The sequence below is a fragment of the Mytilus galloprovincialis genome, chromosome 5 (assembly GCF_965363235.1).
Source record: "Mytilus galloprovincialis chromosome 5, xbMytGall1.hap1.1, whole genome shotgun sequence".
Taxonomy (NCBI): Eukaryota; Metazoa; Mollusca; class Bivalvia; order Mytilida; family Mytilidae; genus Mytilus; species Mytilus galloprovincialis.
This window is the reverse complement of record NC_134842.1, coordinates 51,482,655-51,500,544: the sequence shown is the minus strand read 5'-3', so window position 1 is coordinate 51,500,544 and position 17,890 is coordinate 51,482,655. Positions and strand designations below refer to the sequence as shown.

The 17,890-nt window shown below is 32.0% G+C and overlaps 1 long non-coding RNA gene across 1 annotated transcript; it reads right to left on the bottom strand.

The window, feature by feature from the left end:
• Positions 1-396: 396 nt before the first annotated feature.
• On the bottom strand, positions 397-7,384 carry LOC143074596 (uncharacterized). Its single transcript, XR_012977955.1, has 3 exons — positions 7,255-7,384; positions 5,697-6,200; positions 397-1,006 (listed from the first exon to the last, which is right to left on the bottom strand). It is a non-coding gene; the product is annotated as an uncharacterized LOC143074596 (long non-coding RNA).
• Positions 7,385-17,890: the final 10,506 nt, after the last annotated feature.

Here is a 17,890-nt window from a genome sequence, read left to right as displayed (position 1 = left end):
ATAGAGGTAAAATGTATTGTGTTTGCCTTTGAAGACGAATATAACGAACATTTAAATGTAATTTTTTAAACTCATTGCTCATACAGTTTTCATTATGTTTCCGCTCGGATCTTACATTGGCAATATTTTTTTTGGTTCAATTTAAGGTTTTTAACTTAACTAATCTTATTTAATTTACTTTGATATGATGAATCGTTATAAACAAACACTTCATCTCTGAAATCCCTAAATGATTCTTTTGTTTATTTAGTTCACAATCCAAAACAACAACAAAATGTAAAAAAAAAACGGTTTGAACATTAAATTAATATATCAAATTATTCAAGAGGCGATCTTTTTCTGTACTTTTTTAAAATGGTATACATTATATAATTTTATGAAAATGTATGCTTTGTTAATATTTTATTAATCTTGCCCTAATTCTTGTTATACTATGTTCACGTCTAGATATAAAATATAAATGACGGTTGTCAATTTACAATTATCGTTGTTATTATTTTAACAACTATGTTTGTGTGAAAGAAAATGTGTTATTGAGTATTAAATTGATTGCATACAAAACTTCAGCAATTGATTTAAACTGCAGTTAAACTGATCTTAAATTGTGTGTGTGGAAACAATGATCGAATGTAAGTGAAAGAATTATAAAAAAAAATCAAGAATAGCCTTGTTATTTGCGTTAATCAAAATCAATACGTGAAAGAAGGCAAAGTTATCTAATTTGAACCATTTACCATCTAAACATCTTAACAAGCTAGACACATTTTGTTTCCTGCTAAGCATTTTATATAAAAGTTCCAGTCTTGGGCAATTGATTTGACGATAAGCTGACGTCCAGCAATGAGTTGACATTTGCTTGTATTAGCATTGAAATTGACTCCAAAACACGCATCATTATTTGTACATTCCAAGAGACATCTTATTCTGGACGGCTGCATTGCAATATACAACAATACCATATTACCATATGTTCCAAACTTGCCACAATAGTATCCAGTAAACACAGCTATAATAGTAAAAAATATATATATATATATATATATGTCACTTAGGATCTTCACAGGTGATATGCAATATGGGCACATATTCCCTGTCAGGGTTTGTAAACATGAGATATTTAGACTAGTTGCCTATCAAAGTGAAAAATCTTCAATACTTCCTTCACCACAAAAAAAAAACTACCACCATGAAATAGCTATTTTAAATTGGTGTTAAAAAATCAATCATAAAAACGCGGTAACATATAGTTGCTGACTGTGCCATGTGTCACGTCATTTGCTCTCTAATGGATAGTTGTATCATATACAATCATGTCACATGTCTCTTAAAAATAATTTCTTAATTAATTTAATTATGTGTGTGATGTTTTGAACGAATTATATATATATTTTTTTTTTCATTCCTGAAAGTTTATAATATGATTGCAAAGAAACGATTACACATACAACCAGTAGTAAATACAAATTGTAAATATCAAACAATGTTCATATACAAAACTTCTACACTACATGTATAAGTACATTTATGTTGGTTAAAACAAAATTATGTCATTGTTATTTTTGACGAAATGAAATCATTTATCTATTTCGTTTTTCGAGGAGATAGTAATGAACACACGTTTTGCACTGCCTAAATACATGTAAGATACTTAACTTTTATACACAGTACCATTCAAGAGGATAACGAAGAGATGAAAATAAAAGATAATTCAACGTCTCTCTGTAGATTGTTTTAGTATGATAATTCAATTTTATATCCTGGTAGGATTATTTTATATTCTACAGTTATTAGAAGAATATATCTTAAATAAATTGACTTTATCAAATAACTGTTTTAATATTTTTCGAATCATATAAATTCAGTAATGTACCTCACAAACGACTGGCAACGCCCATATTGTTTTATTTCGTCTAGACAACTTCGAAACTCTTATAGTATCTAATAACAAGCACTTGGGGATTACTTTTACCGTTAAATGTCGGTAAATAAAGGCAGTATACCGCTGTTCGAGATTCATAAATCGATCGAGAAAAAAACAAATTTGGGTCAAAAACTAAACCCGAGGGAAATCATATCCAACTAAGTTAGACATCACGTGACTTCTGTGACGTATACTAGCCGCCATTTTGTATTATATTTCCCCATATAAAATGCATAGATGCTTCAATAAAGTTCAATTTTCTCATAAACCTGACCCGTTTTCTAACTTTTGCAAATCAATCCTTGATGATATTCAAACATATTTCTATCAAACAATGTTGGTCCTAACAGTTTAATTTTTTATTAAAGTCGGTCATTTTAGAGTTGTAAAAAATGCACTTTTTCTCGTCATTTCTCCGTTGACTCAATGCTAAATTACCGATACCCATGTCTACTTGTACAACAAATAAAGAAATTCCGTAAATAAAAAACAAACTTTGCAAATCGATTAAGTATATTGAAACATATATCTGGCGGGAATACTACTTAAAACAGTTTAATTTTAGGGCAAATTCGGTCAAACATCGATTTAAAAAAGGGAAATTTTCGGAATTTTTCAAAATGGCGGATGATGTATATGGAAATGTTGCATCAAATCAAGGATTTGTATAGTAAGATTTTTCTAGATTATATTTAAATTTTCATTCAGAATCTCTGATATTTCTGTTGTTTTCTTTGGTGACATTTCGATATGATTGATTTCAAAATGTTTTGATAAAAAAAAAATATTATTTTAAGAGTGACACGGGAACATTTATTTTGACAGATATCCAGTATTTACTGTTACCGGAAAATATTTTACAATAAAATTCATAATACATTTTTTTCTCTTCTTTTTTTAAAGGTGTTTTTCCTGTTTTCTGTATATTTTATCTTTCTGTAGAAATATATTTATACATTCCTTATAGAACCATAAAATGTTTTAATCCGATGAGAAAAAAACCCAATGCCCAACAATTATTATAGATAAATATTCTATACCTTTAAAATTTCATCCCTTTACTGAACAGGTGAACTATGACTTGGGTTATAATGTTACGCAACAATATATTGTCAGGTAGACGTGCAAACCAAAAGCAACCAGGTGACATTAAACATCCTGTCAGTGTGTACAAATGTATTACCAGAGTTTAAATTTTGTTTTAATAAATGTAAAATAAATACCTTCTTTTAATTTCCCGTGTCAAATCAGAAGACGTATGTATCATAATAAACTTTAAGAACATATAAAAGATATTCAAATATTTATGTTTCCATAATTATTTTAAAGAAATATTATGATTCAAATTTTAATTTAATTTAATTTAAATGGATTTTTTTTTTATTATTTTATAGGAAATTCAACGAGATTTTATTATTATTATTTTTTTTAATTCAATATTTTAAGCTAAATCCCTGCATTCAGTAAATCGGTATAAAGTTTAACTCGTGTAAAAAAAATGTTATTGTATACATTTAAACAGAGACGTCGTATAATACGATTGCTCTGATTTCAACAATGTTGTATACCCTATAATATCTATCGACAGAGTCCTGAATAGGACTGATATAGTTGGGTATGACTTCAAACATAGGAGAACTACGACACAACAGAAACACAACACTAAAATAGAACACACACAGAAACGAAATATAATATACTGACCGACTTTAGAAACGCAACACTAGATTATTTTTTTTTTGTTATTTTTGAATGAATGTGTCACCATCAAAAGCAATGACTGCCTGTTACAAACGCCAAAATGATTGTCAGAAAGGTCAACAAATTCTGTCTGACATGTTTTGGGTTCTGTTTTACACCTTCTGAGTTTGCATTTGTTCAACCAATTAAGTCAGGTTTTGGCAATTATGCAGTTAAAACTTAAGGGCTTTAAGGTTTCCCTTCAGTCGACTCGATTCCTTAGCAGTTCAGGTGATGGGAAACATTTATTGCATGAACCTGTACGCAATGGCATTCGACAATTTGATTAGCATTTGACGTTGCGTAATCAAATTCTGGTGACGTTGCATTGTCACTGCACGTTGATCTGGTCATTAATGGTCAGCAAAAAATTCTGTCTACTTGTATCGTAGTCGGAAGGACAGTAAGACGAGTTTTTGAAGTCATAGAGTATTGTTGCAGCACGTTTATATTTTTCTGTTTGCAGTATTCTAATGGGCTGATACAGATTTTTATTCCTCAGTCTTGGCAATATGGAGATGCAACATTTTTTTACTGATTTATGTGTGGCCAAGGATTGAAAGAACTATTTCACAAAGCAAAAAAAAATGAAACAATCTTTTATGGGTCCAAAAATTCGCTTTAAAAATTTCGTGCGACTTCCAAAATTTGGTATATTCAATAATCATAGGGATGTCAGATGTTGATTTTTTTAATGAGAAAGAAGTATGGTAAGCATGAAAAGTATTTGTAAGAGAATTAAACAAGATTTGGTAAAAAAAATCAACAAAATGAGTGTTGCGTTTTTAAAGTCGTTCAGTATATAACAATTTTCGGAAAAAATGGTGGGTTGAACCTCGTTCGGTAAATATGCATGGTGACGTAGAGCTGAATATTATTTATTTAGGAAATTGTGTAATTATTCTATTCTGAACTTCCATACATTCAACTATTGAATGCCTTTAATTCTATATATTATAACTCATATTTGGAGAGGACTATTTAAGTTGAGATAAATTGTGTTTGATCCATTTTTTTATACTTTATAGCAAATAAAATATATATAACTGAAGTGAATTATGAGCTCTTGCTCACTCCTGATAAAACAAATTTCTGTAAGCATGCATTTTTAAAGCAATGAAAATGAAAAACTGTTAAGCATGTCCAACTGAAGCCCGATAACAATATTCAGGGAGCTACTATTCATTTTCCCTAGAAATGTTTTAAGATTATTTCATACGTGGTCATTGTGTAATTGAAAATATAAGTATTTGGTAATCAAGAAGTTCACAATGGTTTTACACTAGTAATTTTGGTGCCCTTTATAGCTTGTTGTTCGGTGTGAGCCAAGGCTCCGTGTTGAAGGCCGTACATGGACCTATAATGGTTTACCCTTTTTTTAAATTGTTATTTGGATGGAGAGTTGTTTCATTGTCACTCACACCACATCTTCCTATATCTAAGAAATTGACAAGTAGAGAATCTGCAAATGCCTCGCACAGACTAGACTGTTGACATTGGATCTGATCTCAAATGTTAGGAAGCGCTGATTTGTAGTCTATGAGAAAGATGAGACAGACACTTCATAAAACTGATGATATTACGGACATACAGGGTTGAAAATAATGTATCTCTTCCGTTGGAGTGAAGGTGAAAAAATATATTTAATAGTAAACAGAAAAATATGCCAGCAGGTCATCTAAGATATCAAAATTACATAAATTGCTGGCCTTGTATAGTCATTTAATGAGGAAGGACATAGAGACAGGTTTTATATAGCAACAGCTGCAGTATTCCTTACATAATGATAACTTCAATACCAAAGATGCTTCCATTTGCGGTAACAATGATATAAAAAAGAAGATACGGTATGATTGCCAATGAGACAACTGTCACACAAGAGACCAAAATGACACAGACATTAACAACTATAGGTCACCGACCATTGACATTATACAAAAAAAAGAAGAAAAATCTCAAAATAGTTGTCTTTCTGGTCTTAATCTTAATCAAACCATATCTGTATTTATTCATACTTAATCAAATTTCTACTTACGAATGTGTTCCAGAATCCATATTCCATCGGCTCCCCATGACGTCATAACTCCCACTCCTTGTATTGATAAGGGTGTAGCATCAGTCCAATCTATCACAACTTCAGTTCCATTGTATGTATCTTTAGTTAGAGTAATTCTTCCAGCTATTGTCCAACTTAGTATAAAGGTCACATGCTCTGCACAATTTATTATTTTAGGAGTATATGGCCCTAGAGTTTCACCAGTATTGTACTTCCGACGAAAAAATGTGTAAGCGTATTCAAATCCACCACCCAAACATATTTCGTAGAAGTCGGGAGAATTCAAGTCAACTGCAGCAGAAAGGAGAACAGAGGCGGCATAACATGCTTTTACACTAAACATAATGGATCTGTTTTGAGCAGGAAATATATGGTAGCTTGACAGACTGGTATAATAATCATAAACATTGTGTGTTCTGAGGGCATCAACATCTCCACTGTTCGTGGTTTTGATCCATATTTCTTCCAAGGTTTGACATGCCACTAAAAAAAAATAGATTTTTTAGATAAAGTATTGGTATCCAATCGTTTGAGCTTTTGATTTTGCCATTTGATTATGCACTTCTCGTTTTGTTGTTCCCGGTGTTCAGTATCACTGTTATTTTATGTTCGACATACTTTAAATTGAAAGCCGGTAAATACAATGATTTACAAATTAAAAAGGCGTGGTAAGATTGGCAATGAGGCAACTTGTCACCAGAAACCAATTGTGATTTTACAGCACCACATAAACAAAAACTTAAAAAAGGCTTGGTACGAAACACAAAATAAACTATTAACAAAAAGACAATAAATCTAGGAGACCAATCTGAAGAAAGAATTTTTTTCTGTAAATTTCCAGCATGCGTATATTTAGTTCACTAAACCCGAGGAAATGTACTGTCATCCTTAGATAAATACTGTTGAAATCGACAGATCACGAAAAATTGTAAACAGAAATTCTAAAGGTTCCTTTATGTTAGGGTAGGAACTGTAAGATGGCGGCTTTTTGGCTGAACAATTATGTATGCATAACATTTCTACCAGCGTTATGCCAATCAAAGGTGAAAAATTCAGAGACTTTTACGGACTATTACAGTTTGTAGTGGTTTCCACTGATTACCATTAAAATATCAGTGGGTGTTATATCTCTTAAGTGTTCGTCTTATCGCAGACTACTTATCATCCAGTGACCCCAAATGGAGTGAGGTTAGTATAACGATTTGTATTCACGTTGGGTTGTCTCCTTAAATCGGACGGATTCTTTGCAATTGGTCATGAATGTTGTCCAACCTTGAAATTTTTTTGGCCTTTTAAACTTTTTTATTCGAGCGTACTGGTTAGTCTTTTGAAAAATAATTCTGATATCTAGTAGTTTATTGGTATCCATTTCAAACACTTCTTAATCGAATTATTTTCAAATTATTATTTTCTTTATAACTATTAAATATGTTTTTTATATCTCGTAGCTAACGCCATTTGAAATAAATATACTGTGTTTTCTGAACACGTGTTAAATTAAACATATCACTTATTTTCTAAATGTAAAGAATCTTACCTAAAACAAAAGTGAAAGCCACCAGAAAACTTGTTGCTAATTTCATTTTACACGTCCGTATTCAATCTGTTTACTATGGCCAACCGTATGATAATTTGGAAACAATATAAAAGCTTGTGCCAAAGTTTAAATACTAAGTCTTGAAATGATAAAGTTATCCAGTTATAGAATATTTGAATAAGACCAATTGAAGTCTCCGATACATTCGTAAATAATTAAAAATATAGATCGAATCATCTGAATTTAATTTAAATTCAAAAGAAGCTTTTTAAAAAAACAAACGTGTTGCTTTCGTTGTTTGAACAGCTTTTAAATTGCATAATCGAATCGTAATTATAACGTTTAAATCGAAAATGTTGCTTGGGCTTTCTGCTAACAGAATAGTAAGTGGATTACATCCTATATCATCAATTTAAACTATCCGTATAAGATTATGAAAAAAAACCTAAAATATATAATATAAATTAATAAAGTAACCAAAAAACCATTTACTATTCTTTCGCTGTGTTCACTGTATAGATAATTTAAATAAATCAGTAAAAAAGAGGGGAAATTAGCTATAAAACAAAGTTTAATCCACCGTTTACTACATAAAAAAATGTCTGCCAATTTATAAAAGAATTTCCCTTGGAGTTTGGTATCTTTGTTATTCTACCTTTTGTTTTAAATGTTTGATTGCTATTACAATTACTCTAAGTGGAAATTGAATCCGACTGTCTCCTCTCAAATAGTTTTGGACTAACCCCGAGAATCTTTTCTATCTACATGTATTACATGTACATACTGCGCAAGGTAGCAAAGACCTCAGTCAAATGGGAAAATTAATTCACAGACACTTTTTCAATAATAATTTTATTTGCAAAAATACACCCATGGGTCAAGCAAACACAAATACAACATTTAATACAGACAGTGAAGAATTACAAATATAAACATAAAAAAAAAAACATAGTAATAAATGGTAATTAATGTAGCCTTTGATGAACATGGACCTCATTTTCGCAATTCTAATGATTGCTTTATAAAGTCACCAATTTCTGTCAAAAGCTCAGATTTAGGATTTAAAAGTTGTTTTAGCTTTAAAAGTGGTTGATAATTTGTAAAATCAGGATTTAAATTATTAATCTTTAAAAATAAGCAATCTCTTAAAGTTGAGTTTAGTTTGCAGTATAGTAAAAAATGGTATTCATCATCAATTTTATTACAAAGTTTACATAACCTTTGATCTCTAGGTACATTTTTATATCTTCCCATTTCAACTTCTAGGTTATGGGCACTAACCCTTAATTTAGAAATTAATTGTCTGGTTTTAAAATTTGATTCTTTTAATAAATAATTTTCAATTTTTATCTCAGTTTTTATTTGACCATATAGAAATAATTTCGAACTGTCTGTTATAGAAGAAAGTTTATTCAAGGCTTTTTTGTATAAAATTCATGTGATACCAGTTTAAACTTCATCTTTAAGGAATATTTAATTTTATTGTATGGTTTATCACAAGTTTCAAAATCTTTAGCATTTAATCCAGTCTCTTTAAAAATATTTAGAGCAAATGTATACCAACTATGAAAACCATCATTATGCAGGGACTTATTTAATTCATAGGCTTCTTTTAACAGAGGATTAATATCATTGGTATGAAATCTACAGAAATATAGCATAACTTGTGGTTTAATAAATGAAGCCATAGAAAATCTGCCCAGTTCTGTTTTGGCTGAAATATTACATGCAGTTTTTCTAAGTCCTAGGACAGATTTACGGTATTTATTATGAATCATTTCATAGCAAAATTTATCTTCTAACGACAAAGTATCACAAACAGAACCATGTTGTTCTGAACGTTTCAAAGATTTAAACATGGATAAATAATCTTCCATAAACCATACCTCACTATTATATAATAAAACAGGTCTTATTAAGACATCAAAAAGTTTGCATGATAAATTAACAGGGATGGATTGAAAGTTAGAAAATCTACTTTTTAAAGCAAATAGGACCTTCAATCCCTTTTTTGATAACTCTTGGATAGCATTTTTAAAATTACCCTTATAGTTAATAATGTTTCCTAAAAAATTGTATTCTTTAGTCTCATTTAATTGGATGTTTATATAGCATACCACAGGGGTGGGAGAAAATTTATTCTGAAACGTCATAACTTTAGTTTTTTTAGTATTAACTGTTAATTGCCAGTCATAGCAGTACTTCTCTAGTTTATTTATTGCATTCTGCAGTCCTATATGTGAACTTGACATTATTACCAAATCGTCTGCAAAACTCAAGCTGGACAATTCAGATTTTTGAAGGACTAAAGGTTTACAAGTATTGTCAAAAATCTGGTGTATATCATTAATAAAACAATTAAAAATAGTAGGGCTTAAACTATCCCCTTGCTTAACACCTCTTTCCAATATGAAGGATTTAGAAATTTTATTATCAATTTTAATAGAAGATTCTGTTAAGTTATACATATCACTAATTACCTCATAAAATTTTTTCCCTAGCCCATTTTTTATGAGTTTGTATCGTAACCCATTATGCCACAAAGTGTCAAATGCTCTGCGTAAATCAACAAAGCAGGCAAATATCTTTTCTTTCTTTTTATTAACATATTTTGAAATTAAAGATTTTAATATAAACAAACTATCTGTGGTTCTATGATTGACTCTAAATCCAAACTGTTGATTTGCAAAAATGTTTTCATAATGTAATGTTAGTCTATTATTTAATGCAGAGATAAAGAGTTTTGCAATACAATTTTGGAGAGATATACCCCTATAATTATTAAGATCAGTACAGTCTCCAGATTTAAAAATTAATATTGTGTATGACTTTCTCCATTGAATCGGATATTTACCTGTTTCTAAAATTAGATTAAAAAGTTTAGTTATGGATTTACATGTAACATAACTGCTATATTTAATGACTTCATTTGCAATTCTATCTGGTCCTGCACTTTTCCCCATTTTTAATTTGTTTATACACTTTTTAACTTCTGTTATAGTGAAAGGTGCATCTGTCAATACATTTTCCTTTAAAATATTTTTATAATCTTTAACATATGCATCTATTTTATCCATAAAAGGTACATTTATATGTCCAGGTTTCCCCTGGGACTGAAAATGTTGACTTAAATTTCCCATATTAATAAGTTTACTTAATACTACAGGGAGTAAGGCAAGGTGATATTATTAGCACAGACCTCTATAAGGTGTATGTCAATTCCTTGTTTAATCAGATTGAAAAATATGGTAAAGGTGCACATATTGAAACCATTCTTTGAGCCTCATGTGCAGATGATGTATCTCTCCTAGCCAATACAGGAGATCTGCAGATACTTCAAGATACCACTGAAAATTATAGCAAATAAGAAAATTACAAGCTCCAGCCAACGAAATGCGCTTGTTTTTGAACATCGGTATACTACTAATGGCTTTATTCATCTCAGTGAACTGCAAAGATGAAGATTGTCAACAATTTAAATTAGGAAATAATACATTACTACAATCAGAAACATGTGTACATCTGGGCATAACACATAACAAGAACAGAAATAAAACACTTCCAACTTACATACAGTTTTACATAGAAAAGGCTAGGCGTACGATCTATAGGCTGAATAGAAAAAATGGTTTAAACCCAATTGCTTGTCTGCACCTACTACAAGTATATGTACTCCCGATCCTGTTGTATGGGTTAGAAGTCACAGGAACTTCTTTAAAGTTGAAATATATTGTTTGTCTGTTTATCCTTTTCATTTTTAGCCATGGCGTTGTCAATTTATTTTCGATTTATGAGTTTGACTGTCCCTTTTGTATCTTTCGTCCGTCTTTTAGTATATATATATGTTCAATATACAATAACACAATGACGGGATGTAAAAGTACAGAGCCACGTCATATATGTATAAAATAAACTTAAAAAGGCATTTAGACTAAGTACATTAGCACCCGAGATCACCTCGGTTTTTGGTGGGGTTAGTGTCGCTAATTTTTTAATTTCCTATGTTGTGTTTTCTGTACTATTGTTTGTCTGTTTGTCTTTTAATTTTAAGCCTTGACGTTGTCAGTTTATTTTTGATCTATGAGTTTGACTGTCCTTCTGGTATCTTTTGAAATTGTATTGGTACTCTTGTTTTTTCAACACGATATGAAATACAAGCTTTAAGCCTCGGTCACACCTTACCGGATAGCACGAACGGACGCCTAACGGATGGAAATAAAAGTTGTTCGTTGACAAAATTGTTATACGTTGGGAGTCCGTTGATGTACTGAACGAATAAAACGGACGTGTAACGGATGCGTAACGGACATACACGGGATATGCAACGTACGAGAAACGGAAATGTACCGGACAGAACGGATGTCTACCGTACATTTTGTACATCCAACGGACGAGTACCGGATAAAACGGATGAACAAGATTTACGGAAAAATCAAAGGCGACAATAATAATACATGTAAATCGCATAAATATTCAAAATGTTTCTGTGTAACTGGTTTTGGTTTGTTCTTCAAAATTCTGTCAAAGGGCAGTGTCTGGTCTGATTAAGAACTGCTTGATTGTGAAGATGTGCCTATACTCTAAGATTGATTATGAATTTTCAATGGGCGTTTATCCGTTTCAAATCCGTTCATCATCCGTTTTATCCGTTATATGTCAGGTAGAAGTCCGTTTCTCATCCGTTCAACATCCGTTTTATCCGTTAAACGTCCTATAGAAGTCCGTTGGTGAATTTATCTTCCAGACCTCCAACGGATGTAAAACGGACACGTAACGGATACAAAACGGAAACGAAACGGACGAGTACAGTACAAAACGGACGTTCAACGGACGTTTTATCCGTTGGATGTCCGTTCAAAGTTTTGAACATGCTCAAAATTTTCCACCGGACAGAACGGACGTCGACGGATAAAACGTACGTTTAAGGTGGCTCACCCCAATAAGGACCCCCGGTAGATTTTTTTTATTTTCACATATTTTGTAGATCTTTTTATGCTAAATCCAAAAATGTAAAGAAAAAAGGGGGTCACCAGGCTCGTTTTCCCCTCAAATTGAAGCGAAATGTGCAATTTTGACCCTATTTCCAAACATGCCCACCCTTTCAACAATAACGGTTACATTAAATTCAAAGACTTTTAAAACCAAGTCAGTATGATTTTTATGTGAAAAAACATTAGAATTTGAAATGTAAACCTTTGCCTTGGTTGTTTTTGACTTAAGAATCCTTTTATTTTCAGATTAATGTCTAAATTTTGCATTTTCTAATTTCAGTTTAAGGCAAAAAATATTGGTTTAATCGATTTTTCGTAAAATTTCCCCGGTAGAATTTTTTTAAAAACAGATATGTCAAAGCTATGAACTTTTCGAACATTTTAAGGTAAAATAAAATGGGGGTCACCAGGCTTTTAAAAAAGTTATGAGCTTTTGTTTAACCCCACTACCCCATAAGGTCTGATTTCAATGCACTTCATTAAATACTTAATTGTGAATTCTTTATTGATGGTTTTAATAAAATAATGTTTGTAATTATATCAATAAACGATGACTGAATATAAATGTGGTTATCGTATTATTGTTTGTTATCAAAAAGCGAAATTTTGATATTTTGGTGAAATACGGTAATTTTGTCTGGCGCGAGTTGCTTCCCTCTAATTTGGCGCCATTATAGGACCAGAGGAATTTCAAGGTCGCCATTGCCGACCAACATATCAAGATCAAGTACAAATTTGGGTGGTGTCACTCTTTTCATTCTTTATATGAAAGCGGCTGCTCGTCTGTGTCCCATGGACACATTCCCTATTATGAACTAGTCTAAATCTATATGCTTTTGAATGTCAATAATTGTTGATTTTCTGACAGAATTACTCTGATATTTAATTTCAGGCTGCAAGTACATATGTACATGTACATTGCAAATGGAAGGAGTGATCTTGGAATGTTCAACTTTACTTGGAAACTATTGGCAAAGTACTGACAGAATTTCATGAGAAGCCAGTATCATATTCTAGTCTTGCAACCGGAAACTATGCGTAAAGTGCTGAAACTTAATAACAACATTCTACATGTACTATATATGCAATATGTGTTGCCACAATCCACTTAAGGAGCTAAGATCAACTATAAATTGGAACTACATGTATATGCTTTAGTGCTGTCAAAATCCTTTAAAAAATCCAATCAAAAGGACCTACTTCACCTATATATATTTCTACCTGTCCCAATGATGAATACAGATCATATATACGAGTCTTATAAAAAAAAACAGTGAAGGAGAATAAAAATAATGAAAATATAGAGCTGATCAGCTAATGAGTGTACATGTACATGATGTATAAATGGCAACAATTCTTACATGTATACTAGTACATTGAAATTAATTATATTAATAAATGTTTTATAAATTTGATCTCATAGATATTAGAGGATCAATCACGTTTCAAAAATTTGATTTAGTTGAGGCTTTTTTTACGACCGTTTTCAGGACATATGGTATACCATTGACTGTCCGTCGTCAACATGTTGGACATATACTCAAAAATAATAAATACTAAAAGGTACATGTAGTAGATGAACTATTTGCGTGCAATAATTTACAATTCTGTCTGGCAATTGTAATTGACCACATAATAACTTGTATGGTTTATTGGTCAGCAGTAAGTCCTCTTTTAATATGCTATATTGTGAAATAAATAGGCCATCTTCATGTATATTTGGTGTATGAAATGATTATTAAATGTATTATAACAAATTAAAATATCAAATAAGAGGATGTGATATGATTGTAAATGAGACACAAGAAACCAAATAACACAGAAATAACTACACATGTAGGTCACAATATGGACTTCAACAATGAGTAAAACCTATTCTGCATAGTTTGTTTTAAAGGCCTCGAAATGACAAATGAACAATTTAAAACATTTCAAATGAGAAAACTAATGGGTGATATATGTAAAAAATAATGAATGAAAAACAAATATGTCTGTCTTGCAGGGTTTATCTGAATTTAACCTCATTTTCATGGACTTGTCTGTTTCTTGAATTCTAAATATGTTTCAAAATATTTGGTTGATGGGATGATTGTTACAGAGTCCGACATAGGGTGCAGGCTTATTGGTTGATTATATTGTGAATAACTGAAGCAGGCCCTGCTTTGGCAGTCAGTCCCCACATTGCTACTGGAGAAAAAAACAACTAAGAAAAAAATGGTATAAGAAAAAAAAGTTGAATCATGATAATTTTCTGTCGATATGCACATCTACATAGTATGTCCTTATTATCTTAAAAAGTTTCATGAAAGTCTGTTGTGCGGTTTGAGAGGATTTGCAATGACAAACTGTTGCAGTAGTATATTGAAGCAAATAAGTTCAATGGGGCATAACTCCTAGAAAAAATTTGACTCGTAAATTCCTGTCGATATGCACATCTGCATAGTATGTCCTTATTATCTAAAAAGGTTTCATGAAATTTTGTTGGTCGGTTTGAGAGGAGTTGTGATGACAAGAAACAAGACTGATAGCATAGGCGGATTTAGGGGGGGGGGGGCCTTTTGGGGAAAAAATTTGGTTGCTTATATAGGGAATCATTGAAGCGTGACTGGAGCGGGTCCCCTCTTAGGTCAGTCAGTGGGCCCCCACTTATGAAAATTTCTGGATCCGCCACTGGATAGACTGGCTGATGAACGGACGGACGGGTCAAAAACGTTATACCCTGCGCCACTTCGTTGCATAGGGTATAAAAATAGGAAGATGGGGTATCATTGTTTATGGGGCAACTCTTCACCAGAGACTAATTTACATAGAAGATAACAATTATATCCCCGTACGGACTTCAACAAGTACTATAAACTGATATACCACATAGTCAAACAAATAAAAGTCCCAAAAATTATTTTTTTTTTATATGATTGCACATAATGAAAATTTAATTTGCATACTGAATGATCACTGGCAAATATTTCAAGCATAATACGGATGAGAACATGCAGATAAGTATCAATTATGAAAGTTATGCAAAGTAAGAGGAGCTAGATATATGGACTGCCATAAGAAAATGAATGGACAATTATGCTTGGTGCATGTATAGGCAAAATTCCCCCTTTTTACCCTACCAGGCTTCGTATGTATATATCCAGCTGTTTGAACACCCTGTATAATCAAGGGATCATCTGTTAGATTAGTCATATTTCTATGTTAACCACACAATATGAAAATCAGCAGATGTGGTATGATTGCCAATGAAACAACTATCCACCAAAGTTCAAATTTAAAATTCAATATTATAAATAAAAAAACAATATCTCCTTTTATCATCACGCATAGATCGATGATTAGTTATGCATTTCTTTGCCACGGTAAGATCAAATCAGTGTCCACAAACAAAATTGTCATTCACATTTTTTGCCGCAATGACAACACTCAACTATATTTTTTTAAAATCAAGTACTTTCCTTATTAGCTTACCTTTTAAAAAAGCATGTCAAAAATTAAGATAGAAGTTAAAGTTTGCCAACATCACCGGTTTATATAGCGTTCCTGTGTACTGGGCGTAGTTTTTAAATTACAATCCAAACTTTTCCTGAACCTAGTAGTAGTATAGATTTTTTTATATATAAAGTCTTTAGTAGTGTTTGAAACTGTCCGGCACGCTGCGGGTGTATGTACTAGCAAAATCCCGACATGGTGAAACCAAAAATTTTGCGGTTCTCCGCAAATCATGCAGTATTGAGGAATTATATCAAAGACCGATATATAAGGTCGGAATACTAGGCCAGTCCCGGTTACTTTTGACAGTGGTGGGTCCAGGGGGAGGGTTGCGGAGATTGGAACTCCCCTTTTTTGGACGATAGAATGGGGAAATATAGTTGGAACACCCTCTTTTTGTCCTGGATTGGGAACCCCCTTTTAAAATGGCTGGATCCGCCCCGATTGATCAATGTTCATCTTCCTGAAAAGGCGGAAAACAGCAAATTATTGAAGTGTCGTTTTATTTCTACAGGAAACCAAATAATCATTTTAGTGAAATAAGTTGCTGGATTCATTAGTCTATTTTAATAACACTAAGTGCTCTGATTCAATTATTTTAGTTTTAATGCTGATATTTCTTCTTTTTTTTAATAAGAACTCGGTTGAACAACAGAAAATTGCAAATCAACAAAATAACAATTCAGTAAAATAAGTAATAGAAGAAAAGTATCATAAAAATAGAAAACATTGGCCCCGAGGTCTTAGATTATAGGACTTAGTCTATAGTGTTCCGGAAATAATGGAATTGTGATACGAGAAAAAATGTCAAATGATTTTCGTGCAGGTAAACAAATCTTTAAATTAAAATGTTAGGTGTGCCTGTCAAGTATTAAGTCTGTTAGAAAATTGGCATGTTCAAATTTGTTTTGGGGAAAATAAAAAATATTTAACTATAATTATCAAAATTTTGCAGTGGAAAAATATATCGCATACTCGGGAATAAACTCCAAAAAATACTTTGAAATAAAGATATTTCAAGTTTTAAAAAGATTTATGACAGAAACAAACTGTTATAAAACGCCAAACGGATTATAGCTTGAAAATAAACCCGCCCCGATGCTTTTAAAGCATACTATACGGGCAGAGACATATATACACACATATGTCTCTGATACGGGTCACAAGTTTACCTGTTTTTGAAAGCTGTACGATGACATGAAGTTGTTTACATCGCTATCATTTGTTTACAGTTAATCATTGCGTCATTGGCGAAATATTTTAAAAATAAATCTCCAAGACATCATTTAATTCAACCGGTATTTAAGTGAATTTAAAATATGGTACGAACGGACCCTAGATGCGACCGTGTAAGATGAGAATGCGTTTTGGGAGCGAAGCGGCATTAAATATCGTCGACGTCATACATGTGACTTTGTCAGTATTTATATATTCTTTTTTTTTAATGTTATATTCATGTATATTTCTGTCCTTTTTAACTTTTATGCGAAAAATGAAAAAACACTCGGAATTTCTGATCGAACATATTTCCTGTTTTGAAGAATGTTTTGCATCATTTGTTTGCATCGTCAAGGGTGCTTTCATACACGCCCGCGTTCCAAGGTCGTCAAAGCTATTTTTGAGAAGACCCCTAAAAGCGACCGTTCCCAAGGCACTCGTCGTAAGAAACATGCGTTAAAATATGCGCACTGTTAAAGGGCCGAGCCACCTTAACGGACATGCAACGGATATGGACGGACGTCTTATGGACGGACGTCTAACAGATAAGAACGGACATCTAACGGACATGAACAGATTGAAAAAAAGTAATCCGTTAGGCGTCCGTTTGAGCAATCCAGTAAGGTGTGACCGAGCCTTTAGAATTGTATTTTACCTTGAAGATATATATACATGTATACAGGTGCTGCGGAAATGTTGCTTCATAGAACTTGAAAAGTCCTCAAGAAAGCTCAACTCGTCCCTTTTTTTGTCGTAAAGCTTTGTTCTCAACCGACCGTCATTGTTAATTTCTAGATGTAAGTCAAGATATGAGGCAAACGTAGAAAATAAGTCTGAATTATTTGTGGCGACATTTATATTTATAATATGCTATATGTCTATTTAGCTTAGATATTCTAACAATAAGTGTAAAAGTAATCATGCTCGTAATGTTG